General features: G+C 42.7%; 1 protein-coding gene and 1 long non-coding RNA gene across 11 annotated transcripts in view; one reads left to right on the forward strand and one right to left on the reverse strand.

Moving 5' to 3' along the window:
• The window catches only part of BANP (BTG3 associated nuclear protein), a 117,786-nt gene extending 100,059 nt beyond the window's left edge, over positions 1-17,727 (reverse strand). For 4 of the 10 annotated variants that reach the window (XM_019742730.3, XM_074314467.2, XM_019742729.3 and 1 more), the window contains exon 1: positions 17,589-17,727. The gene's annotated coding sequence lies outside the window, so the exon portion shown is untranslated. Of the gene's footprint in view, positions 1-16,245; positions 16,265-17,588 lie in introns of those variants that run through there. The other 6 variants (XM_019742736.3, XM_019742735.3, XM_019742733.3 and 3 more) reach the window with 3 other exon arrangements.
• LOC141567468 (uncharacterized) lies at positions 16,748-25,947 on the forward strand. Its single transcript, XR_012490109.1, has 2 exons — positions 16,748-16,883; positions 25,704-25,947. It is a non-coding gene; the product is annotated as an uncharacterized LOC141567468 (long non-coding RNA).
• The last annotated feature ends 44 nt before the right edge of the window (positions 25,948-25,991 follow it).

The raw sequence follows: 25,991 nt of genomic DNA on the forward strand, positions 1-25,991 counted from the left end.
CAACTCAGACCTCGCACATGAACTCCAGATCCACGGCGCCAACAGCCTGCTGGTCAGCTCCCCTGGGGGTCTAGTCTCAACTGTAACACGCCACACCGAACCCAACACCCACCCCACAACCAACGTGCTCTTCCCAGACTTTCCATCTCAATTTAAGGAAACACCCCATTGCTCAGGCCAAAAGCGTCAGTCCTTGGTTTTTCTCTCATGCCCACCTGTAGGCAAATTCTCTCATGATACACATTCTCCGCACCATCTGGAGCTGTGCACTAGCCTCCGCAGGGGCCTCCCTGCTCTGCCTTTACCCCATAATTATTCCAATACCCAGTTAAAAAACTACCTGGGTCCTAACACGTATCAGACTGTTAAGAGCCCGCTGAAGGCGTCCTGCTCACTCAGGATGGCTTCCCAGTCCTCTGAAGCCAGCTGTGCACCCGCCAGCACCTCTCAGTGCGACTCAGGTTCTCCGCACTGCTCCTCACTCAGCCCAGCGCAGCAGGCACACGCCCAGCTCAGGGCCCTTACACTCTGACACCCGCCTGCCCCTCCACCACCTACTACTGCCTCTTCCCAGTGACACTGAATTGCACCCACCACCAGCACCCACCTCCCTGCGCCCCTCTCCTGCTTTATCGAAAAGCACTTACCGTCTAACTTACGACATGTGCTAAATGTTCATTTTGGTTACATCTGTCTCCTCTACTACTGTAGCAGGTCAGCTCCATCAGGGCAGGAATTTTCACCATGTCGCTCACTGCCTAGCACAGGGTTGGAACACACTGCCCCTCAATGAACGTACGTGTGATGAACCTAGTAGGTGCACACCAAGGCAGAACTATGAAGGTCAGCATTTCTCCTTAAAAACCATGGATTAGGGTCTTTAAAGTTCTCTGTGTCTGTGTTTTGATTTCAATAAGGACTATGCCATAATTACGTCACAAACCTATTTAGTTTATGACTGTGAACTTTATGGGAATGACACTTTCAGTTGTTAACAGTGAAAATACAACACGCTGCCCATCAGCTGTCGGCAACAGACACAGGCTGTTCACCACCCGAAATACAGCACTGCACAATGATTTTTAATTTTTGCTAACTTTCAAATAAATTTTAAATTTTGGATACCCATACACTAAAACCACAAGACCATTAAAACAGGAATAAAAGAAAGGCTCCTGTAGTTGAGCATACAACTTACCTTTAGCAGTAAAGGTTAAAAACAAAAACAAAAAGAAAACACTATGGACGACCGGCTTTCATTACATGAAAAAAGGCAGCAAGAAAAAAAAAAACCGAACCAAGCTTCCCTGTACTGACCCCAGGATTTTTCTTAGTCACTGCAAGAATGACACCACTTGGGTCATCTCATTAGGAATGTCACAACATATGGGGCTTTTTTTCCCATCAGTTTTTTGGGGCAGTCTTCATAGAGCCAATTCTATCACCCCTTGAATGAAGCCCCAGTGCTGAATCTGATCTGGACCAGGTGATCTCCACAGGCAGCAGAACCATGTAGCCAGGTGTATAACCTCCCAGGGCAGTGACCTGACTCTTCTCTACTAGAATTCTTTACTAGCCATCACATACATGCAGGGAGACTAACGAGATGCCGTCCACAAGCCATGGCTAAAAAGCCAGGCACACCCCTTACGCATCTTGGAGGGGGCTTGGAAGTCATCTGGTGCTAGGCTAACTTCACTTTATAGTTGACAAGAATATAAACTGAATGTATTACTCTCAGGGTTGGGAGTGTTCATGGACCAGAACGAGAGGAAGAGGATCCTATAAGTCTCGGAGTGCAATCACGCAGAAAAGACGCTGGACCATGACAGGAGTGATGGGGAAGGGCCGCCATCACCAAGGTCCTCAGCAGGCCCGCCTCCCTGGATCCCAGCCCCACATGCCCCTCCCAGGAATGGCCAGTCAACAATGCCATAAAAATCAGAGCAGTAATTTCCATTCCCATTTAAGGAAGTGGCTAAGTAGTACCAAGTTAAAAAGCTGTATCTCCAGAAACAGGGAAATTTCCAAGAAACTAAAGGTCATTCCATTTAGTCAAATCCTTCCAGATGTAAGTGTAGTAATAAAATAACCAATTAAAAGCCAGTATGAAGCAAAGAAACCAATTTTTATTAAACTGAGATATGTGAAAAAGACTCGGCTTACTTCATACTGTTTATTTTTTAAGACACCCCCCTAAAAATGCTTAAGTTTAAAATTAGAAAAAGAAGGTCAAACTGGCTTCAGATGGCAGGTCCTTCCTCCTTATAGCTAACATGTTTGATTAAATTTGCCACTTCCATTCATGCTTTCCAAAATACATAAGCCGCCTGAAATATAAACCACAAATGCAGAAAAGAGAAGCTGGATTTAAGCTGATCCCACAGCACCCACTGTCCTGGTTCAAACTCATTGGTCTCGGGACCCCTTTTATCATCTTAAAATTAGTGAGGCCCCAAAACCTTGTGCTTGTATAGGTATATCTATCAATAGTTACCACATTTGAAATTAAAATAGAAAATGTCTGAATATTTCTTTATTCATTTAAAAATTATAAAAACTAACACATTACATATGAACATACAAAACATTTTTTATAAAATAATAACTACAGTTCCAAAGCAGCAAAATCTTAAGAAGAGAAACATAGTTTGGCATTTTTACAAATCTCTTAGTGTCAGAATTAATGGAAAACTGGATTCTCATATATGTATCAGTTTTCAATATGTTGTAATAGGTTGTTCTAGTTGATACATATAAAGAAAATCCAGCCTCCTAGAGAGGTGCTGCTGGGACAGGAAAGATTATTTTAATAGCCTTTTCAGATCATTATAAATATTCTTAATACCAAAACTCAACAAGTGTTTTATTTTTTTCCCAAAGGCTTGTTGCAATGTAGAATCTGAAACCGTATCTGTGAACTTTTTGTTCTTTATTACTTTAAAATACATTGGTATGCCTTGCCCTTTAAATGGATCTTTATGCCAGTGTGATTTTGTAATATCATGCATTGGTCATCTGGAAAATACTGATTCACTGAGCTATGCCTATCTTCCAAATGTCGTTTATTATATGCTATCAAAAGCATCACATTCATTAATATGAGCACTGATCTCATCAGAAAGTCTTTAAATATTAGGAAGCTGTCAGGCTCCTAGTGGCAGATACAAGCTTTGTGAAATTCCAGTTTCACTTGAAAGCTCAAATTTTATCAATGGCAATAGTGTTAATTGCTTTCCTTGAAGTGATGGGCTAACTTTGTTCATTTAGTAAGAAATGTCAGCTGTTTTTTCCCTGGTGGTCCATGAAAAAAAGCGGCTAGTTTAGCTAGCAACTCAAAATTGCAGAAGGGCAATCCTCTAACTCTGAAATGCCACAGAAGTGCTTTCTGCATACTTCCTGTTTTGTCACACAGAGTAATAAAAAGAAATGTATTCAAGGGTTTCAATTTAATAAAATAAATGATTTTTATTGCTTCATCAAGGACATTCTTAGGTGAAAAAGGATTTTTCTAAATCGCGTGGCAGTGAAGAATACAATGATACAAGTACAGCTTGCGGGGGGTTAGCCTCAATTGTGCTAACGCAGCAGTAGTTTTACTACCATTGATCCTGAACCAATAGTGCAAATGTCAGTATGCAAAAAAGGCAAACGACCTCTTACAATCATTATGAAAACTGTGTGGACCTCACAGATCCCCTGGGAAGGTCTCAGGGACACTCCTGGTGTTCTGTGGACTACACTTTGACCACCATTGTTTTCAGGTACTACAGCTCTAGAAAGAAAACATAAGAACCACAAATACATTAAAGTGAATTCCAGATAACTTCTACTGTAAAATATAAATCATATATGTAATGAAAAGCAACCTTTACTTGATTTACCAACTGCCAAAGATAAATGTAAATATACTTTAGAAGCCTGCATATATCTTGCAATAAAAATTTTGGACTTTACATATATAACACTCATATTTTAATTCTTCCCTGATAGCTACTAAACTGCTTACATTGTGAAGTATTTATTCTGATAATATAAAATGCTACATCTGCCAAAGATGCACAAGTATAATAACTTACAATTGACTGTGGGCTTAAACACCTTAACCTTATTTCTTATTCTTAGTTCCAAGAGAAAGTTTAATGAGTCTCTGTGAACTCGTTTACACAATTAATATTAAGTGATCTTACTGCACTCATTCATACCTTCTTCAAAAAATAATCATTGGGCACACATTGTACATAAACATAAGCTACAAGGGACATTTAAGAGCTCTCCTGCAGGTAAGTTCCAGAGAGAGTTTTCCGAAGGGGGCTCATCTTCTAAAAGCCCAGCTCAGCACCTTCCATGACCCTCCTCTGCTGATGACATCATGTCTAAACTCCTCTATCCAGGTTTCAAGCCTTTCGCAGTCTGGCTCCCCCCGCCTGCCTGTATATGATCTCATTCACTCAACAAACGTCTTCTAAGCTAAGGGTTGGCATACTATGGTCCCAGGGGCCATATCTGACCCTCCACCTGTTTTTGTACAGCCCATGAGCCAAATCAAAAGAAGAACAATATTTCAAGACGTCAAATTATATGAAACAAAAATTTTGGTGTCCACAAATAAAGTTTTATTTGAATGTAGCCACACCCAGGTCTCCGCATAGTGTCTATGGCTCCTTTGGGGCTGTAATGGCTCCTCTAGCCGCTGCAAGTCTCACTTTAATGTAAAAACAGAGGCTCTGGCGTTGGATTGCCAGTACCATAGCACCATGCTGGCACACAGGAGCCACCCACACATACTTGGTTAGTGGATAAAGGAATAATCTTGAGGTTCAAACGCTCCGATGAGCATAGATAATCCTGAAACTACTGCTTCAATTCCCTGACGGCTCCTTCAGTCTTTCAGCTGCAAGGAGAGTAGAAATCTTGGTTCTAATCATCTCCTCATTAAAAACAAAAACAAAGTCAAAAGTAAGCATTAACTCTTTGGAGACTCTCTCTCTCCTACACCTCGCACTTGTTGCTCTATTTTTCAGTTAACATGGAAACATTCAGAGATGTGAAAATGAATTAGATGACATAGGTCAATTTTTACAACTCAACAGGAGAAAATTATGTTTCAGAGAGACATTATATTTTGATGACTGTATACCTAAATCCAACTATAGCTCATTTTATACTCAGATACTGAATGAAAAATAAAATTTAAGTCATTTTCCCACAGGTATCTGTTCATATAAGAAATATCGGTCCGAAGGTAGTAAGAATTCACACTCAACATTGCAATTTGTCTAAAATCATCTAATAGAATGGAAAATTCTCAATAAAGTATCATTGAATAACAATATACCAAAATTACAACATTGTATAGTAACAGAATCTGTCACAATTTACAACAAAAAGTACAAGAGAAAAGTCACTCCCCTGGAGAGAACAAGAGGGTGCCTTAAACCTAATAACTATCAAGGAGAGCTGCCGGGACAGTGGTCTGTGGGGTTCCCCACCCCCAGAGTGTGGGCTCACATCGTACTGGCAGGTTCCTCACAGAAGCGCAATGTTATCGTGCGTTCTTGCACTTGCAAGGGTACACTTTACAACCACAGCCAAGCTTTTAATTAGCAACTTATACTCATTTAAAACTCCTCTGAGCTCCTGTGCAATTCTAAATTTCTAAGATTTTATGATGTTAGTTTATCACAGACAAAATTCTAACTAGATGCAAATTTCTCTCAATTAAATCAGCACTCTATGAGGTTGACAAGCATAAAAAGATACAAGACCTGGCAGGTAAAGTTGATAATGACAATAATTATAGGAGCTACCATTTATTGAATCTTAAACACTATATTAAACATTATCTCATTTAATCTTCACAACCTTTGATGTAGGTGTGTCCCCATTTTAGAGATGGGCCCATCCCTGAACACTCCCCTTATCGTAAACATATATCAGGAATATGTACTAAGGAATAGGAGACCAAACAGCAGTGAAGAAGTGGGGCTGGGGTGGGGGAAGCCGAGCTCCCACAGTTAACTCATCGTGTGCCCAGGTAACTAAGCCCACGTTAGCCATCACCACGTGTTCTGGAGTTTGGTCCTGTGCATCCATCCCTCCTTCCCTCACCTCCCTCCAGAAACTGAAATCCTTTTACCCCCCACCTGCCCCTCCTGTGTATGCCTTTCTACTGCGCAAAGCTTGGGGAGGGAGTGGTCAGCAGTCCCAGGGGTAAGTGTCCTACCTCCTTTGTCCACCTCACAATTTCATAGAAACCAAACAACTAGCATGTGTCAAACCGTTAAGGGAATTTATAATCCTAACCAGTAACATAAAAACAAATGAAAATTAACTCCCAACTGGAGAGTCATCAGAACAAGAAACAATGACAGGTGGCAAATGCAGATGCCAGGACCATTCCAGAGGTTTCTGACCCAAACAGCAGCTTTCAGAGGCAGGGCAGATAACCAAGGAGAACCAGCTAATATGATCTAGAACAGAAAACAGACAAAAGCGTAAGGAGGCCAGCAAAAGTCGTATGTGCGTCGCTGGCAGACACAGCCATGCCAGCATCATCATGGGGGCCAAATATTCTTGGGAAAAAGTATATTCAAAGATCACGAAGGAGTCCCCTTTTCTTTTGCTATAAAGGACATTATTGGGATAATTAGTAAAATCTGCATTAGCTCTGTTGCTTAGATAACAGAGCTGCATCAATGATAAATTCCTAATTTTAAATTGTACTGTGTTTATGTAATAGAATGTCCTTGTTTTTAAGCAATAGCCACTTAAGTATTTAAGGGCAGAGACACATATTTTAAATTGTTCAGAAAAAAAACAACAACGTATATACACACAGAGAAGTTGTAGAAAGGAAGAGGGAGGATACAGCAAATACAAAATATTAACATCTGAGAATCTAGAAGACGATACCATAATTCTTTGTACTATTCTTGCAACTTCTAAGCCTGAAAAAAAAAAAAAAAAAAAAAAAAAAATTCCTAAAGAGATGCTGATGCTTTTTCCCCAAAGAAAGGCAGTGAGGATAGACAGAAGCATTCTCATCTGAAGATGACTTGCCCAATACTAATTGTACTTCTGAGAGGCTGTCACGGACATTTTCTTTCCAAGTAGATTTTCCCAAAATAAATTAAGTTTCTGACCTACACACTCTGAGTGCCTTCACCAGATAAATGAGATGGTTCCGTGGATTCCTCCAGATAACCCCAAAACCTCCCCATCAGCAGTGATGAGCGTGGATGCTGGAGGCAACTGGCAGAGCGGTCTGTGACGTGCCGACAGCGCTCTGAACAGTGTGTGGAGCCAGCAGAAGTGTTCCTTACCATCATCTTACGGTCACTCAACTCCCAACCTTGATTTCTTTCTCCCACATGCGTTAGTACTTTTAGTCCAGAGCTTGAGGATTCACAAAGTACAGCCCCAGGACCAAATCTGGCCAGCTGTCAGTTTTTGTAGGTTAAGTTTTATGGAAAAACAGCTATGCCCATTCAGGCTTCCACCCTTCAAGGGCAGAGTCAAGCAGTTGTGACAGAGATCCCTAAGCCAAAAATATGGACTTCTTGGGCCCTTTACAGGAAGTTTGTTGCCTTTTACCCTAGTGTTTAATGACATTCACAGCATCTTTAACAATCTGGAAACGGCCTCAAGACTGAGAGTTAAATGAGACACGATTACTGAACAGTAATCTAGACGTCCTGAGGTGCCTCTATCACAGGATCGGTCACTTGTTCCAGGTCTGGACGGGTCCACCTCCTGGGAGCTGGAAAGAGTGATTTCTGATTCAGATGAGACGGATCTATACACACCCAACGAGGCAACCAGGCTTACTGAGCTCTCACGTGATCCTGGAAGAACCCATGAAACAAGATGAACTGAATTTTTTATTACCAGCTACGTGAGAAGGGAACCCCATGCAGTGTATGTTTGCTTTCGTCTTACTGCAGCCCATTGAGCGTCCTTTCTCCTCCCTAACATAGTATGACTGCATTTTATACAAATTTGAATTACACAAATTTAATATATTAAGCCCTCGTTTTGCAAACAAAAGTGAAATTAGTTGAATCCCACAAATCTTAAAAATCCATAAAGTGCTTAGAAGGCCAATTAACTGCAAACTGTGTTTGCCCCCTGGCAGCTGCAACTTTTACATGGTTCACAGGACACCCAGACTTGTCAGTCAGTCTAAACACATGGGGTGTGAACTACTTGGCATCTTCAGGGAAGTGTTCCTGGCATAAAACGCAGCCTGCCACAGCACTTTGCTCCCAAGGCCCATCCCTGGCCCCCTGATGAAACAGTTTCCAGGAGGAGGGCTTGGCAACAGAAGGCCCCAACACGGTCATCCACCTGCCAAGAGGATGGCGGGGCTGCACGTCTGTGGTGACAGCAGGAATCACAGCCCAAGTCCTTCCCTGCTCCCTCTAGTAAGAGGGAGACGCCTGTGCCTCTTGCCACGTTCAGAGACACGTAGTTCACACCAAGGAAGTGACAGCAGCGCACATTGGCACAGCCAGTTTATCCAGACCCACTTCTAGTTCAGAAAGGTTCAACTTTGCTTCAAGTTACTTCATGATTTTTCACGTTGAGGAAAAACGGGAAAAAATCACTAAAGACCACAAGCAGCATTCTTTGAAGCACAGAATGTAAATCTTTATTACAAAAAGCTTTGTCAGCACGGGGCTCTGCCTAGTCAGAGGCCCCAGCCTGCCTGGCTGAATGCCCTCCCAGGTTTCCTGACAGCCCTCCTGGCCACAGGGCCAGGCCTCCACCCCTACTCCGCAGCCCCTCTGCCCAGCTCACTTTCACTTGTGTGCCTGATTTATGCTCAACTATTTAAAATGCTAAAATACAAAAAAACTTAGGACAAAGCAATGGTAGTCAATTTCCCACATTCAGTTCTACGTGACCTTTTCAGTGATTTCACTAAAACCTGTTCTCATCCCTTCACATTCTCTGGCCTTTTCCGACAGATTTTATTCTTCCGTGCTTGTGCCTCAGAAGCAATCTGACCTGTGGTTACCTGTCTGGGACACCGATCACTCACATACCACCCTCCCTCCTCCCCAGTGTGAGGCTCCCTAAGGGGACAAAGCAAATCTCACTGTCCGCCCCACCATCTACCATGGAGGTAGATGGTCCAAAACATTTAATCAAATCGGACAGTTCTTGACTATGGGTAAACATGAAAGATGCAGAGAAGTTATTAATAATGCAAAATAGGAACCACTTTCATGTGACTTTACAATACTTTGGGCATATTATCTGCTTGTGGCTAAGTTAATGGTTTCATCACATTTGAATTCAAGAACAGCCACAGGTTTCAAGCAGTGGGGGGCCCCAGGTGCTGTTGCCAAGCTCCGCTTCCTCTTAGAGACTTACTGTGGAATGTGGGGAGGGTGCCCCACCTCACCACTGCACTGGGGACATAAGGAAGGGTCAAGAGCCTTCTTCCTGCTCCTTGCCCTCTAGGACTGAGGACAGACACCGTCTCTTCAGAGGGGACAGGCTGAGCACAGCCCTGGACAGTGGACAGAGCCAAAGGCAAGGCAGAGGGCATAAAATGAGTAGGTGAAGCTCTTGTTTCTAAGTGGTCTCACAACCTGACAAAAGTGGGAAACCTAAGGGGTGAGTATTTTTAAAAACACTTGGAGAAGCAGGGAGACTGCTATGATTCTCATCTTCTGGGATGCACCACGTGAGGTCCGGGTACTGTCCACGAGGAAGAAAACAAGTGTACAGTTTTTTAAGAGCAAAGTGCAACCACGTGACCCCACTCCATACTCGCTCTCAAATTCCCCACGACTCCTCCTCACACCCCCTAAAAATGAACATTTCATAATGGGTCAAAGCACTTCTGATGAACAATTCATTACGTGATTTTGTTTTTATGCTCACTATATGTGTGCAGTCAGAGGACGCGTGACAATCTTTATTTCCCTCCGGTATAGGGAAGACTTTCAAAGTTTTTATCTGAGACATTCTCATTGACAGCCTTAATGTTTATTTTCCTCCAGAAGACGTCTTCAAAATGAGAACATGTTTATTGTTTCCAGATTTAAACAGCTAAAGTGGTAGGTAAAGTTACATGGACATTTTAAAGTCAGTCTTGCATTGTCATGTAACATCTTTCATTGTATAGCTAAAGTTTTTTGAGATATATACAATCTAGATAAAGAGAATAAGGAAAAACTAAGGTTCATAAGCTATTGTTATCAATAAATCATTAATGCAAACTCATCTAAAACCCGCGCCTGGCATACCTATTTACCAATCCACAAAACAAGGTTTGTGGTTCATTATCTCTTATTTCCTTGGAGACCATCTAGCACAGGAAGTGTTTCTTCAGCATCAAAGCGACTATGCAACACCTGGCCATTTCTTAAAATGCAAATTCTAAGTCTTTCCCTTTCAAGACTGGACACTTCTATTCATGGCCACATTCCATCTAGAGTAGAGAATAATTAGAAACAATCTAAATGAACAAAAATAAAAGAATTGCTAAGTAAGTTATGATACATCTACTCAAAGAAATGTTATACACCCATTATAGGTTATCATTATGAGAACTATGGAAACGGAAAATTATGGTAGTGAAAATCACTGAAAATGTTATGTACGTATGTAGACACTATGTGTATATGTATGTAATTTTTTTTTTTAAGGAGGGCGCAGCTCACAATGACTCATGAGGATCAAAGTGGCAACTGTGGTGTTATTACGTCACAGCACACTCTAAACAACTGAGTGAACCAGCCACCCCAACATATTATATTTTAAAATGTGTATTTTGTAGACAAAAACTGGAAAAGTATTCTCAAATATATAATGTATTAATGTGCTGGGACTAGAGGGGCTTTTTTCAGAATTTTTTATGTTGGTGTGCTGTTTCACACTAACAAAGAAAAATATTTGGAAAAAGTATTAGTTTTCAAGAAAAACTCTGTGTGCTTTATCCTGAAAATCAATCTGGAAAAAAAACAAAAAAAACAAATGCACTTGATCAGAAAAAGATCCCCAGACTACCAACTGGTGAGAGAGAATACAAGAAATCAGAAAAAATTTATTACATTTTAATTTTTTTCCAATTATATCAAAACCTAAGTTTATTTCTTGAAGTCATTATTCATCCTCAACTTTAAACCTCAATGGAAGAGAAAGGGGTACAGGCATGCTGAAGCCATTCCTACTTGCCTTTTATACATTTTCTGACAGCCTTTGTAAGGTTTTACTTCTGCGGATACAACAATTACACCAACAAAGTGGTTTCCCAAAAATTGGGGGTATATTCTCAGCATGAAAACTAGCTTTCTTAAAAATCTCTGGGACTGCCTTCTCTTAACAAAATAAAACAAAACAAACATACAAAATAAAAATAAAGCCTTTTATTAGATTTGTCACCATATCGCTTCTGTTTTAGAAGAGGGATCAGTTCACAAAATTTGGACGACTATTATTAGCCCAACTGAGTTGCTTTTCATTAACTCCTGGGGAAAAACCAATATCACGATATGTAAATCACTTCTCCACAATACAGCTTTATCCAGAAATAAGATAACTTAGAACCTCAGAAAATTCAGCGAGAAGTTACTTGACTGTTAACTTCAATAGACTTGGAAGAGAAAATACATTCATATAATCTCTTTGGTTCTCCACATTTTGACCGTGGCAGGAAGCTCGGTTAAGTTGGCCATTATTTCGTATGATAATAAAGTGTATACGTATAAACTGTCTGCTTGCCAAGAGACGTGAACCTCTTAGCTTCCCTCTGTAAAATGGTAGCCATTTCAATGCTTCTGTGAGGATCACGTGCCACATCTGTAAAGTGTTTAACTCAGGCACCCAGTAAGCGCGGGGCAGGGGACAGCTATTACTCTGCGGTGGCGGTGGCGAAGCACAGCCGCCCTGAAACACGTGGTCCGCTGTGAAGCGCAGCTCCGTTCCCTACAGGTCACTCCACCTATCAAATAACAGCGCCCACCGCATAGGGTTGTTGTCAAGAATAATGAATTTATGTATGTAGAGCCCTTGAAGACAATGCCTGGCGTCTATTCAGTGCTCACTACACATTTATTATGTTTTCTCCCGAGCATCATGCCTGCAATTTGGATAAACTGCAGCAAAAGAGGTTTGACTGTCTTCAGACACCTTCAGCGATTATGAAACTCGGCCATAACTCAGACACAGCCCACCTTCCCCCTGGCATAGCTAGAGGTAATTAGCATGATTTCTTCCTGTTATTATTTTAAAAGAAAAGGGGAGATGGAGAAAAAACACTTTAAACATTTGCAAAAGTATAAAATTATACTTTAAAGTGGTGATTATCAATGGAGAAGTTTCTGGAAACTGAGGGAACATTTTTTGGTTGCCACAGTGATGGAGAAGGGGTGCTACGAGCAACAGTTGCGGGGAGGGGTTACAGTACATCCTGTAATGCTTGGGTTGGTCCTTCACAACAAAGAATTGCCCTGCATTCCTCATGACTTTCAAATGCCCAGAAGACATTCATGTAAATGAAAAATCTGTTTATAATTATCTAAGCCTAGAACCTAATTATATTTTAAATGCAAACACAAAGGATTTTTTTTTGTTCTAACATTGTTTTTCCAAATTATACGATAACTAGGCTCCTTGTAAAATATTGAAACATTACAGAAACAATGCAGAAAATACCTAGCAAAAGTAAATCTTCCATATTGCCTGTTAAGGACTGATTGTGTCTCCCCGAAATTCATGATGAAACCTTAGCCCCAGTATCTCAGAAGGTGGCTGTATTTGGAGACAGGGCCTCGAAAGAGGTGACTAAGTTACAATGAGGCCATTAAGGTGGGCCCTAATCCAATCTGACTGGCGTCCTCGTAAGAAAAGGAAACTCTGACACATGAAGAGACACCAGACGCGTGTGTACAGAGGAAAGGCCGTGTGAGGGCATAGCAAGGTGGCCATGTGCAAACCAAGGACAGAGGCGTCAGAAGGAACCAAACCTGCTAACCAAACCTTGATCTCACATTTCTAGTCTCCAGGAACTAAGAGAAAATAAATTCCTGTTGTTTAAGCCAAAAAACAAACCAAAAAACAAAACTGGACACTTCTGAGAAGTACTAGTCAGGATTTTGGTGAATGTCCCTCAATTTGGGTTTTCTCATTATTAGACTGAGGGCACGCATTTGTTTCAGTGCGTCATACAAGGGTACATAACGTCGTTATGTCTTACTACTGGTGATGCTAAGGTGGTATCTGCTGGGTTTTCCCACTGTGAAGTGACTACTCTCCCCTTTGTAATTTATAAACATTAATATCTTGGAGGAGCTACCTTGTGGCTATGTAAATATCACAGATTGGAGATTTAAAGCGATGTGACAACTGAATGAAGAGTGGGATCTTGGATTAGATCCTGAAACAGAGAAAGGACATTAGTGGAAAACTGATTAAGTTCACTACGGTCTGTGCATTTAGTAACTAGTACTGTTACTAGTTACAGCCGATGTTCATTTTCTGATTTTTATATGGCTATTTATGTAAGATGTCAGCATTAGGAAAGTAGGTAAAGGGAGTAGGGAAGCTCTCTAAACTATTTTTGCAACTTCAAAATGAAGTTTACAAAGCTGCAGGTTCTGCTTTGGGCAGGGCCTGAGAGTCTGCATTCGAGCTGCCGCTGCTGGCAGCGGACCACTTCATTAGCAAGGCCTTGGCAAACACAGCGCATGCATTTCACTGTGCACAATTTCCAAAGGACAATCGACGAAAATGCATCAAGATTATACTTCGAGTACAGTAATCCCTGCTTAACTAGAGGTATTCCTTAAATGCTGGCACGCTGAACTACTTACTCTCTCAGTACACTGACACAGGGAGAAGCCGACTGAAGAATCTGAAAACGCAATCTTTGCTACAACACACATCTATGGCTGGCCTTCTCCAGCTGAGCCTGGCACCCCTCCAAGGCCGCGGAGCCAGGAGAACCTACACAAGGAATCCATGCCATCCACCCACACTGCACCAGGGAAGCTGCCGTGGGCCTCATCATCTGGCCACACGTCCCACTGATGGTGGCATCATCACCAAGGCCACTGGGAGGCAGGAGAGTGGACCAGAGTGTGAAGTACGGGCTCTGGAACTCGGGTTCACAGCGAAGGGCGGGCCGGCACACACATGACCTCTGCTCATCCCATCAAAATGATTTTTAACAGCGTATAACAAACCCACAAGAAAGAAAATAAAACGGCGGGCAAGAGATTTTCCAAAAAGACTGAGAAAAGGAAACAGCAACCTGGAGCACACAAGAGAGGGTACAACCCAAGGAGGGCTCTAAACGGCACCCGGCTGGAACCCAAACCCAGGGCGCTCAGCAGAGGGCGAGGGCTGCGCCTGCGCGAGGAAGACAGCCGGGTACAGAAAAGCTATACAAGGGGCTGCCAGACCAAGTGCGGCAGCCCCCAATCCAAGGGGTGTTCCTAAAGCTGAAAGGGCAGAGAAAATCTCTCTGCCGTCTGGCATTCCAGGTCCAAGCACAGTAACAAGTTCCCAATCACCCAAAGGGAAACCCACACATTTTAAAACCAGTCCCACAGACTCAGATCTCTCTGCCCGCTTCCTCTTGCCTTAGACAACAATGACCAATAATTGAGAACTTGCCCTGCAAAGCAAGAAGCCAGTATTTTAAAATAAAAAGACAATGATGGCAGTGACACTAGACGAAATGAGAGATCACAGAACAAAAAAGAATTGGAAAAAAAAATCCTTATTGGTATCGTCAGAGTCAACGAGACAAATGCCTTCAAAAAACAAAGGAACAGAACAAATATACACTTGGAAATTAACATTTCAATTATGGAAATAAAAATGTTAAATAGGATTGGAGGAGAAACTGAAGGCCTCTCCCAGAAATAAGAACAAAATGACACAGGAAGATACAGACAAGAGATTCAGGGGCTCAAGATATCCATCACCAAACTAACAGGAACTTGGAAAGGTGAAGAGTAAAAGCAAAGAGGAAGAAATTCTCAAGCAAATGATATAAGACACTTTCCCAGAACTGAAGGACAAGGCCCCAGGAACGAAGAGCGTTCGGAATGGGACTCCACATCGTCTGGCACTCTGGAAATGTCCTAAAACCAAAGAGGACCCTAAAAAGTCAAGCGAAAGGAGTAAGGCTACTTGGCAGAAGGTCCTCATTGAAATGAAGAAAGCAAAGACTAAAACATGGAGTCCTGAGCAAACTCAGATGTATAATAAAGGAAAATGTCAGGATACCTGTGGTGGTATAGAGTACTCGATCCAGACCAGAAAAAGAGAACAGAGGAATGGGGGGGAGGGGGAAGTCTGGAGGGACTTGACACTATCCTTGAGAATTTAAAACAATTTAAGCAGCCAATAGGAGCAGAAAATGCAAAGAAAAAGAAAGGCCAATACAAACAATAGAAAAAACAAACGGCTGTATAAGAAGGGTAATGCGCTACTTGGCTGCGGAGCAAACAACTTTTGCACAGTTACAAACAATGAGTTAACTGAGCACAGTGGATTCAGGGGCTAAAAGAGGTGGGATATGCTATGAAGAGCTAAATCATAGTACCATAACAGAAACTCAAAAATGTGTATAATTAATAAAATACCAGCTTATCATTTAGAGCTATGGAAAACTTACTAAAGAAACAAAACGATATAAACGGTTGGACAGGCGACTACTACTTCTCATCATAAGTTTTTCATTGACATTTTATTATGTACCTTGCTTTAAAATATTATATATATGTGTTACTTATTTTAAATATTCAAACCCTGGCTCTGTGTGTCTTAGGCAAGTCACTTAACCTCTGTGGACCTCAGTCACCTCATCCATAAAACAGGACAGTCTCTACCTCACTGGGTGGTTGTGATGAGAAACACTGGAAATGATTAAGTCCCGGCCAGAGGACACGATCCCATAAATGGCAACTGTTTTTTAAAAATTAAAACCCATGATGGCAGAATACAACATGAGAAGAACATATTCTGATTGCAACACAAAAGGTAAATGGAGTTGAATATATAGAATTAATTTTACGGGCAGTTTTGGTGTTTTTTTACCACTGGGTATTTGTACCCAGGGTTGTCAAAAACTCAATGCTAATTGATCCAATCATCTACTTTCTGATGTAACCTTCCCTCCCTGAGAACCACTCAACTTTCCCAAGTTATGTGTTTCCCAAACTTCCAGTTACAACTCTACCCTTAGGAAGGACGGTCTCCTCTCATCAACTAGTTTACCTTAGTGCTCGTTCTACCAACGCCCTCAGGCCTTGGAGTGCATTCCTTGGGGTACATTCAGGAAGAACAGGTAACTGGAAACAAAGCAATCACCTGTTTCCTTCCACAGCCTCTAACCTGCAGGGCAGGCAAGCTCTCTGTCCTTGGAGGTTGCACTTGTTAACAGTTCTTTGGGAAATATTTATTTCTCCAATATCAAGACAATCCCTACCATCTCATCAGTGAAAAACGAGTCCTCTATTAATGTCTCCAATTCACTCACAGTGAGGTGGAATGTACATCGACTTTTTGCAGCCATGGTGGGTGGGGCGGAGGGACTTCAAAGCAAAAAACTAAGGCCACATTTCAAAAGGATTACACCACAGAAATAGCAAAAAAGTATAGGGGTGAAAGAACCTGCAATCCTCATTCCTCAAGGCCGGGAGGAGGGCTGGACCCGGTCCTCTCCTAGGTCTACAGCAGCCTGTTCCTAAAACGGCACCTTAGGTCCCTACTTCCCTTTGTGAAACCGTAAGCAAAGTAAGAGAACGCTGTTTGTGTTCCTGGCTCTCGGGGCTCCGTTTCACGTTAGGAACTCGGGATGCCAACCAAGTCGGAAGTCGGGCTGACAGGAACTACTGCACCGCAGGGTCTTTCGGGTGCGTGTTCAGTTTTCCTCCCATTTCCCAGAGAAACGAGAGACCCCGCCTGCCCCCTCGTGCAGCTGCAGGGCGGCCCTCGGGACGTCTGGGAGCACCTCTCGCAGGGCTGCTCCCCAAGTTTAAAGGCAGCTGCCGGCGGCCGGGCCTGTCACCCGGACCGTCCTAACCCGCGCACGGCGTGACAATATGGGTGGGAGTGGGGGGGTGCAAGTGCAAAAGAAAATTAATGAAATCAACAGTCTCCCGTGGGAAGAAAACGAGCCTGCGATCGGCCCTGTGACCCGGCCCCCCAGTAGCGGGAATGTCGGGGGGGACAGCGCCGTGCGCTCACGGGAGGAAGCGCGGGGGGCCCTGGGAGCCGCAGGAACCGGGGGGCTGACAGGGAAGAGGGGGGCGGCGGGGCCTAGGGACGCTGAGGCCGAGGGGGCGTCCGGAGGGGTTGACAGAACTGAGGGGAGCGGCGGGGGAAGGACGGGTGACGGCTGGGCTCAGGCGGGCGGCGGGGCCCGGGGGCGCTAAGGGGGCTACCGGGCGGGGGTAGTGGGCCGTTGGCGGAACCGGCAGGGCGTCCCGGGAGGGGGCGGCGGGCGCGGCGGCCGGAGGAGGGTGCAAGGAGGAGGGAGGAGGGGAGATCTCGCTCTCGCTCTCGCCCCGCGGGAAGGGGGAGGTGGAGACGCGACCGGCTGCGGGAGCTGCAATTACCGTGTGGGCTGCGGAATTCTCGTGGTGTTTGTCGGGGAGATGCGATAATGGCGTCCGTCCTCGCGAGAGAAGCCGCCGCTCTGCGCAGGCGCCGCGAGTCCCTCCTCGAGGCCCTCTGCCCTGCACTATCTGCGCAGGCTCCCTGGGCGGGGCGCGCCGGGAGCGGGGGAGGGGCCAGAGGCAGGGCCTGCAGCTTGAGGCCTCCCGCGCGCGCTTTCGCCCGCGCCGTCGATCGCCGGGCATGCGCACGCGTTGTACTCCAGTGCCACGGTTTGGGCCCCGAGGAGCTCTTACTTCCCCAGGGTGTGTTAGGGCTCCTCGCTAACCCTTGAAAAATCGTGTCGGTGGGCCGTTGGAGGACTTTGCATTTTCTTTGAGACTGAATGAATTAAGAATTAGCTCCCCACCAACGACTACATATCCCGGAGGGCCCTGCGCGAACCGCGAGCAGTACATTCTGGGACTCGTAGTCCCGGCGTCTGCGCCGTGCCTGCCGGTACTTGTAGTCTCTCCATACTCCGGTAGTCCGGCCCGCGCCGTGGGCTGCTGGAACTTGTAGTTCAGATGCACGGGATCGCTGCGCCCCGCGTGTGCTGCTGCTTCCGCTCTGGCGGGGTTCCCCCAAAGAATAGGTGGTGCACAAGGGTCCCCCGTGTCATGTGCACAGTCCTGAGTGCACGCTCGTGGGGGAAGAATATATTAATTATATGTGATATATGTTTTGTATATAATTAATGTTATATATTGCATATAATACGCACCTATGTAAATATAAACGATTATAAATATAAATATGGTATGAATGTAAATATATTTATAGAACATAAGTGCATGTTTGTGGGTATTCCCAGACTATAGACAGCAATGTTATTCCTGCTTGTTGTCATCACCGTTGCTTTTCATGTGTGCTGGGCTTACTATTACTTTTCATTTTACTTCTTTATACTTGCCTCTGTTTTCTGAGTTGTTTACTTTGAGCAAGAATTCCTTTGATCACCCAAACACAAGAGGATGGAGCTATTTTCATTCAGAAAAGGAAATGCTTTACCATGAGTTTCCTGCTCATTTCCCTTTTGCCAATGATAAAAACTTGATTCAGGGCAGCAACCAGTTGTGCAACCTTGGGCAAGTTTGTTGAGTTAGCCTCTCTGCCAGTTAACACTGGGGTTCTGCTGAGGCTGGTCACCGGATTCCTTTACCGAAAAAGTGCCTTAAAGAAATTGCAAAGAACCACAAAAGGTCAGCGCTGGAAAAGATAATTGATATGGAAACGAGATATGTCCTATGTAGAGATGAGAAGTCCAAAGAGATTGGAAAAATTGCTCAGCAAGGTCACAGGGCTGGAAAGAGACAAAAAGCACTGTGTGGAATCCAAAACACCTTGGTCTGGAGTCTACAGTCCGTTCACAGTGGGGAAAAAAGATTGCAAAAGCTAACCACAAAAACCCTGAGAGAGGCATGGGAGCAAAAAAGTTCTTCTGTCGCCACCTCAGCCTCAGTCAGAGCCAAATCTAATACTTAACTATGTAAGAAGTCTTAACATTCTGCATCTGAGGAGAAAGCAGATAAACGTAAGGAGATATTTTTCATATTATCTCAAAATATCAGAAAGTCCTCACCAGTAGCTCCCTTGCAGGTGTGGGTTTGCCGACTCCTTCCTGCCCAGGGCTTGCACACTGCTTGGCTCCAAGCAACTGCTTACTAAGTCATGTTCAGAAATTAAACCAATCAAAATTATAATTGTGTGTGTGCTGGAATCCTTGACTTCTCTTTTTTGTTTTCAATGTTTCCGATTTACTTATTTTACATGTTGCTGCCCAGGAAGCTCCAATAGAGGAAGGTGTTCAATAGTCACATCTCAGTGATTAACCATGGTTTTTTCCAAAAAAAAAATTAAATCGCTTGAAATCGACAAAGATAGCTGTCTACCGATAAAGGGTCACTTCCTGACCACACAGGACCCTTCTCCTTACCCATCAATTCATATAAGACTCCAGTGGACATCCCTGGAGTTAATTAGGCTGAAGTCACGTTTGGTGGGTGGTTTATAAGAAGAGAGGTGCACTCTGACCTGGATGAGACCAGAAATGGGGGACCCCTTAGATGTATGTATGCGGGACATTTGCAAAGATCTCAAAGGCCCCTTCTTCAAAACCACGCAATGCCCACTTTAAGCAAAATCTGGAATCCTTCAGAACAGTCCTGTTCTTGAAGATGTCAGTAGGATGGAGAAAAGTGAATTATTCATGAAGTCCTTCGTTGCCCAAGAAAGCTTAGAAAACTGAGCTTAGAAAGCTTAGAAAGCTGTTCATAAAAGCAGAGCCATAAGAACAGGCCTGAGCTGGGCCTTGAATCTAAGCTCTCTTGTGGCAAGTTGCTGAGGCTTCACACTCACAGATCATGAGGCCCTGGGGAGGATTCAATGTAGCAGAGCTTCTAAAGGGATTAGCAGAGGGCCTGACTCAGAAAATGATGATGTTACTGGTGCTGAGTTACCATGCCTTGGGCAAGGCACATCTTATTTTAATCCCTATTCTTTATGAAAAACATAAAGTTCAGAGAGATTAAGCAACACACCCAAGGTCACACAGCCATAGCAGTACAAGCACTTTGAAGAGGAAGTTTGTGAGATGTGATGGAAAAGGTACTTAGGATGTGGGCCGTGCAGGTTGCAGGTCCTCGTTGGCCAAGGGATGAGTTTTGTCTTGATCCTAAAAATAATGGGAAGCCTTTACAAGGTTAGGGGCAAGGGTAGATATGATCAGATTTGTGTTTTCAAAAGTCACTCTGGCTGGAGTGTTGGAAAATCAATTGGGGGTGGGGAGGAAGGGTCCTGAGTGGATTTGGAGCGAGCACTTGAGGAAACTATGGCAGGCTTCCAGGCAAGAGACAATGGAGTCCTGAACTAGGGTGATCCTAGGGGAGACCAACATGCAGAGAAGTGGACAGAATCAAAGAGTGAAATCAATAGGACATGAGTATGAATCCAATACTGAGAGCAGGGTAAGGGAAGGAGGGCAGCTCGGATGCCTCATGGGTCTGCAAACATGTAAAACTGGATAGACAGAGTACCGTTCCCTGGGATGGGAAACTCTGCGCACCACTGGCCACTGGCCACCATTGCTGTGGAGGCTGCCAGGAACAACGCTTCTTTGTTATTGGTCCAGCCAAGGGGGCCTCTTCTGTAATTCTTCCCCCATCCTATGACACTTTCCTCTACTTCACACAAAGGCCCCCTTTGTGTAGGTTCCCAGCACCTGCTGGGAAAAGATCATGTTGGGGGTGATCTGGAATCCTGGAGCTAGAGCCCACAAAATAATTCACGGGAAATGGGAAGAAGGAGCACCCAGCACCCACTATGGCCCCATTTCCCCCTGGCGTGAATTCCACTCAGACCTGGGACAGGCCACAGCCATACGTTCTGGGCCATCAAGAGATTTAAAGATTAGGAAGTGATGTCAGCAACAGGGCAGAATGCGGGGTCCCCCATCATATCCTCCCTCAGCAGCCATAATTTGGCATCCATCCATGGACAGAAGTACCTTGGTGGGAACTTGGAGATGCCTAAGAGACTGTGAATCCCTGGTGGAACCCCAATTCATAAGGGCCAGTTTGAGTCAGCTACCACTGACTCAAGTGGAAGATTCACTAACCTTGGTCTCAGCTACAGACCCAGAAACAGACCATCCCCCTGTGGACGCGGCTACAGCTCCATTTGGCCTTGGTCCTGTCACCAGCATCATCCACCAAGGGATCCAGCAAGAATCAGACCTACGCATGCCCCAGATAACAGGCCCAATGTATTTGGTTCTGGCTGTGGACCCTGAAGCAGCCTGGGACCCAACTCTAGCCCCTCTTAGCTGTGGTCCAGGAGCAGTCCCAAGCCTCCCAGGGGGAGACACACCGTCCGTAATGTGATACACCACGTTAACAAAATAGAAGATAAAAATTACATCATCTCAATAGATGCAAAAAAAAAAAAAAGCATTTGACAACTTCAACATCCTTCATAATTAAACCTCTCAGTAAATAAGGTACAGAAGGAACAAACTTCAACATAATAAAGACCATATAACTGATAGCTAACATCATGCTCAATGATGAAAGGTGGAAAGCTTTTCCTTTAAGTTCAGGATCTTAGTGCCCATTCCTATTCAGCATAATAATGGAAGTCCTAGTCAGAGCAATTAGGCAAGAAAAAGCAATAAAATGCATGCAAATCAGAAAGAAAAAAGTTAAATTGTCTTTGTTTGTAGGTTACATGATCTTATACATAGAAAATGCTAGTAAAGACTCCACCAAGAAACACTTAGAACTAGTAAATGAATTCAGTCAAGTTTCAGGATACAAAATCAACATGCAAAAAATCGGTTGCATTTCTATGCACTAACAATGAACTGTCTGAAAAAGAAATGAAAATCATCCCGTTTACAATAGCACCAAAATAATAAAACACTTAAGAATTAATTTAACCAAGGAGGTGAAAGATCTATACACTGAAAACTTTAAGATGTTGATGAAAGAAATTAAAGAAAACGCAATAAATGGAAAGATATACTACCTTTATGGATCAGAAGAATTAATATTGTGAAAATGTTCATACTATCCAAAGCCATCTACAGATTCAAAGTAATCTCTATCAAAATTCCAATGGCATTTTCCACAGAAATAGAAAAAACAATCCTAAAATTCATATGGAACCAGAGAAGACCCCAAATAATAATCCTGTGAAAAAGGAACAAAGCTGAAGGCATCATACTTTCTGATTTCAAACTATATCACAAAGCTATAGTAATCAAAACAGTATAATACTGGTGTAAAAATGGACCCATAGACCAATGGAACAATGTATAGAGAGCTCAGAAATAAAACCACACGTATTTAGTCAACTAATCTTTGACAAGGGCACCAAGAATATGCAATAGGGAAAGAATAGTCTCGTCAATAAATGGTGTTGGGAAAACTGAATATTCACAGGCAAAAGAAATGAAATTTGACGCCTATCTTACAACATACATAAAATTAACTCGAAATGAATTAAAGACTTAAATATAAGACCTGAAGCTATAAAACTCCTTGAAGAAAACATAGGGGAAATCTCCTTCATAGTGGTCTTGGCAGTGTTTTTTTTGGATATGACACCAAAATCACAGGCAGCAAAAGCAAAAACAAAGTGAGCTACATCAAACTAAAAAGTTTCTATACAGCAAAATAAAAAAGCAACTTATAAAATGGGAGAAAATATTTGCAAACCATATATCTGACAGTCAGTTAATATCCAAAATATATAAGGAAATTATACAACTCAATAGCAAAAAACAAAAAACACAACAAAACCCTGATTTTAAAATTGGCAGAGGACCTGAGTAGACATTTTTCCAAAGACATATAGATATATGAAAAAGTGCTCAGTATCACTAATCATCAGGGAAACACAAATCAAAACCACAGTGAGATACCACCTCTCACCTGTTAAAATGGCTATTGTCAAAAAAATAAGAAATAGCAAGCATTGGAGAAGATGTAGAGAAAAAGGGACCCTTGGACACTGTTGGTGGGAATGTCACTATGGAAAACAGTATGAAGTTTTCTCAAAAAATGAAAAATAGAACTACCACATGATCTAGCAATCCCACTTCTGGGTGTATATCCAAAGGAAAGAAATCAGTGTCTCCAAGAGATATCTGCTTGCCCATGTTTATTGCAGCATTATTCACAATCGCAAGTGTCCACCGATGAATGAATGGGTAAAGAAGACGTAATATATACAATGGAATATTATTAAGCCACAAGAAAGAACGAAATCCTGCCATGTGCAACGACGTGGATGGACCTAGAGAATATTATGCTAAGTGAAATAAGCCAGACACAGAAAGACAAATACTGTATGATCTCACTTACAGGTGGAATCTAAAAGAGCCAAACTTATAGAAACAGAGAGTAGAACAGTGGTTGCCAGAGGCTAGGGGGTGGGGAAATGGGAGATGTTGATCAAAGGGTAGAAACTTTCAGTTGTAAGAGGAATAAGTTCTGCAGACCTAATATACAGCTTGGTGACTGGAGTTAATAATACTATATAGCATACTTGAAATTCACTAAGATCGTACGTATTCTCACCACCAAAAGAAAAATGAAAACTGTAAGAGACAATAGAGGTATTAATTAATCTGATTGTGGTAGACCTTTCAGAATGTACACATATATTAGATCACCTTTTCATTTGTCAATTGTACCTCTGTAAAGCTAGAAAATAAGTATATTTTTTAATTTTTTAAGAGAGATAGGACCCTACCACTGTTGCACGGATATGATGTCCTGTGAACCTAGGAAAGCTACCTAAACTTCCTGTGCCTTTAGTCTCCTCCCTGTAAAATGGGATAGTAAGAACTCATGAAAGTTCCTTGTGTGGTAGCGTGCCTTTGAGTACAGACTCACGTGGGTTCCACTCCCAGTTACCTATGTGGCTCTGGACCAATAACATTATATCCCTGGCCTCAGTGTCCTCATCTGTAAAATGAAACAATAAAATCTACCTCCCAGAATTGTTTGTAAGTTTTGAAATTGACCATGGGAAGTGCTTACAGCAATATTTGGCACAAAAGGTATACTTACCTGGATCTTTTTTGCAAAAATTTGTATCTATACCAACAACTCTGACAATCATGTTACTACCAATGAAACATTAATAGCTACCACCATTGATTGCTTCCTAGGTTCCAATTTCTGTGCTTTTGCCTAAATCTGTAATAACCTGCTGGTTTATCTACATTTTGCCAATCCTGTTTGACTGCTTTTTTTGCTATCTTTTTCTTTTATTGTGGTTAAATATATATAACATAGAATTTACCATTTTAACCATTTTAAAGTATACAATTCAGTAACATTAAGTACATTCACAATATGTGCAACCACGACCACTAACTCGTTCCAGAACGTAATCATCACTCCAAAAGAAAACCCTGTACCTTTTACCAGTCAGTCCCCCTTCCTCCCAGCCCCTGGCAACCACCAATAGATCTACTTTCTATCTCTACATATTTGTCTATTCTGGACATTTCATGTAAATGGCATCATACAACATGTGATGTCTTATGTCTGGCTTCTTTTCCTCAGCATAATGTTTTCAAGGTTCATCCATGTTGTAACCTGTGTCAGCATTTCACTTTTATTTTTAATGAATAAACTTCATTGTTTTAGAGCAGTTCTCAGTTCACTGCAAAGTTGAGCAGAAAGGCACAGAAATTTCCCATGTACCCCTGGCCCTTCCACACATGTAACCTCCCCCACACTGGGGTTCACTCTTGGTGTTGTACCTTCTTGGTATCTTTTGCTAGTCTTTTCCCCCAGCCTGTGGTTTGTCTTCTCCTTCTCTTGACAGTGTCTTTTACAGAGAAGTTTTAAATTTTACTGAAGTCTGGCTTAACTATTATTTCTTTTTCATGGATCCTGCCTTTGGTGTTGTATCTGAAAAGTCATCGCTAAACCCGAGGTTGTGTAGGTTTTCTCCTATGTGCTCTTCCAGCAGTTTTATATGGTTAAAAATAATTGCAAAACCCTCAATTACTTTTGTACCAACCTAATAGTTTTGCATTATACAGCTAGGACTATGCTCCATTTTGAGTTAATTTTTGTAAAGTGTGTTAGATCTGTGTCTAGATTCATTTTTTTGCATGTGGGAGTCCAGCTGTTCCAGCACTATTAGTTGAAAAGACAATTTTTCTCCATTGTGTTACCTCTGCTCTTTTATGGAAAATCAATTGACTATATTTGTGTGGGTTTCTTTCTAGGGTCTCTATTCTGTCTGTGGATCTATTTGTCTATTCTTTTGCCAATACCACACTGTCTTGATTATTGTAGCTTCATTCCTTTTTATGGCTGAAAAATTGTATTTTGTGATATACCACATTTATTTATCTATTCATCCACTGACAGACATTTGGGTTATTTCTACCTTTTGGTTATTGTGAATAAAGCTGCTATGAATATTCGTGTACAAGTGTTTGTGTGGATGTATGTTTTCATTGCTGTTGGGTATATGCCTAAGGAATGGAATTGCCAGGTCAGATAGTTCACTCTTGGTTTAACTTACGGAAGAATCTGTTTGACTTCCCAAAGACACTCTTCATTATTCTGAGCGAGCAGTTGCTGACTTCCTCCTTCAGAGAGGTCCGCGTGGGGAGGAACCACCAACCAGCACCACCTCACCAGCCACCTGAGTGTGCCGTCTTGGAAGTGGGTCCTCCAGCCCCAGCCGAGCCATCTCAGCTGATACCGTCTGGAGCAGAGGCAGGCTGTTTTCACCAAGACCTGCCCACATTACAGATGTGTGAGCTAAATAAATGATTGTTGTTTCCAGCCACTAAGTTTTGGGGTGATTTGTTAGGCAGAGGTCACGGGGATATA

The sequence above is a fragment of the Rhinolophus sinicus genome, chromosome 8 (genome assembly GCF_057876585.1).
Source record: "Rhinolophus sinicus isolate RSI-liver-muscle chromosome 8, RSI-T2T, whole genome shotgun sequence".
Taxonomy (NCBI): Eukaryota; Metazoa; Chordata; class Mammalia; order Chiroptera; family Rhinolophidae; genus Rhinolophus; species Rhinolophus sinicus.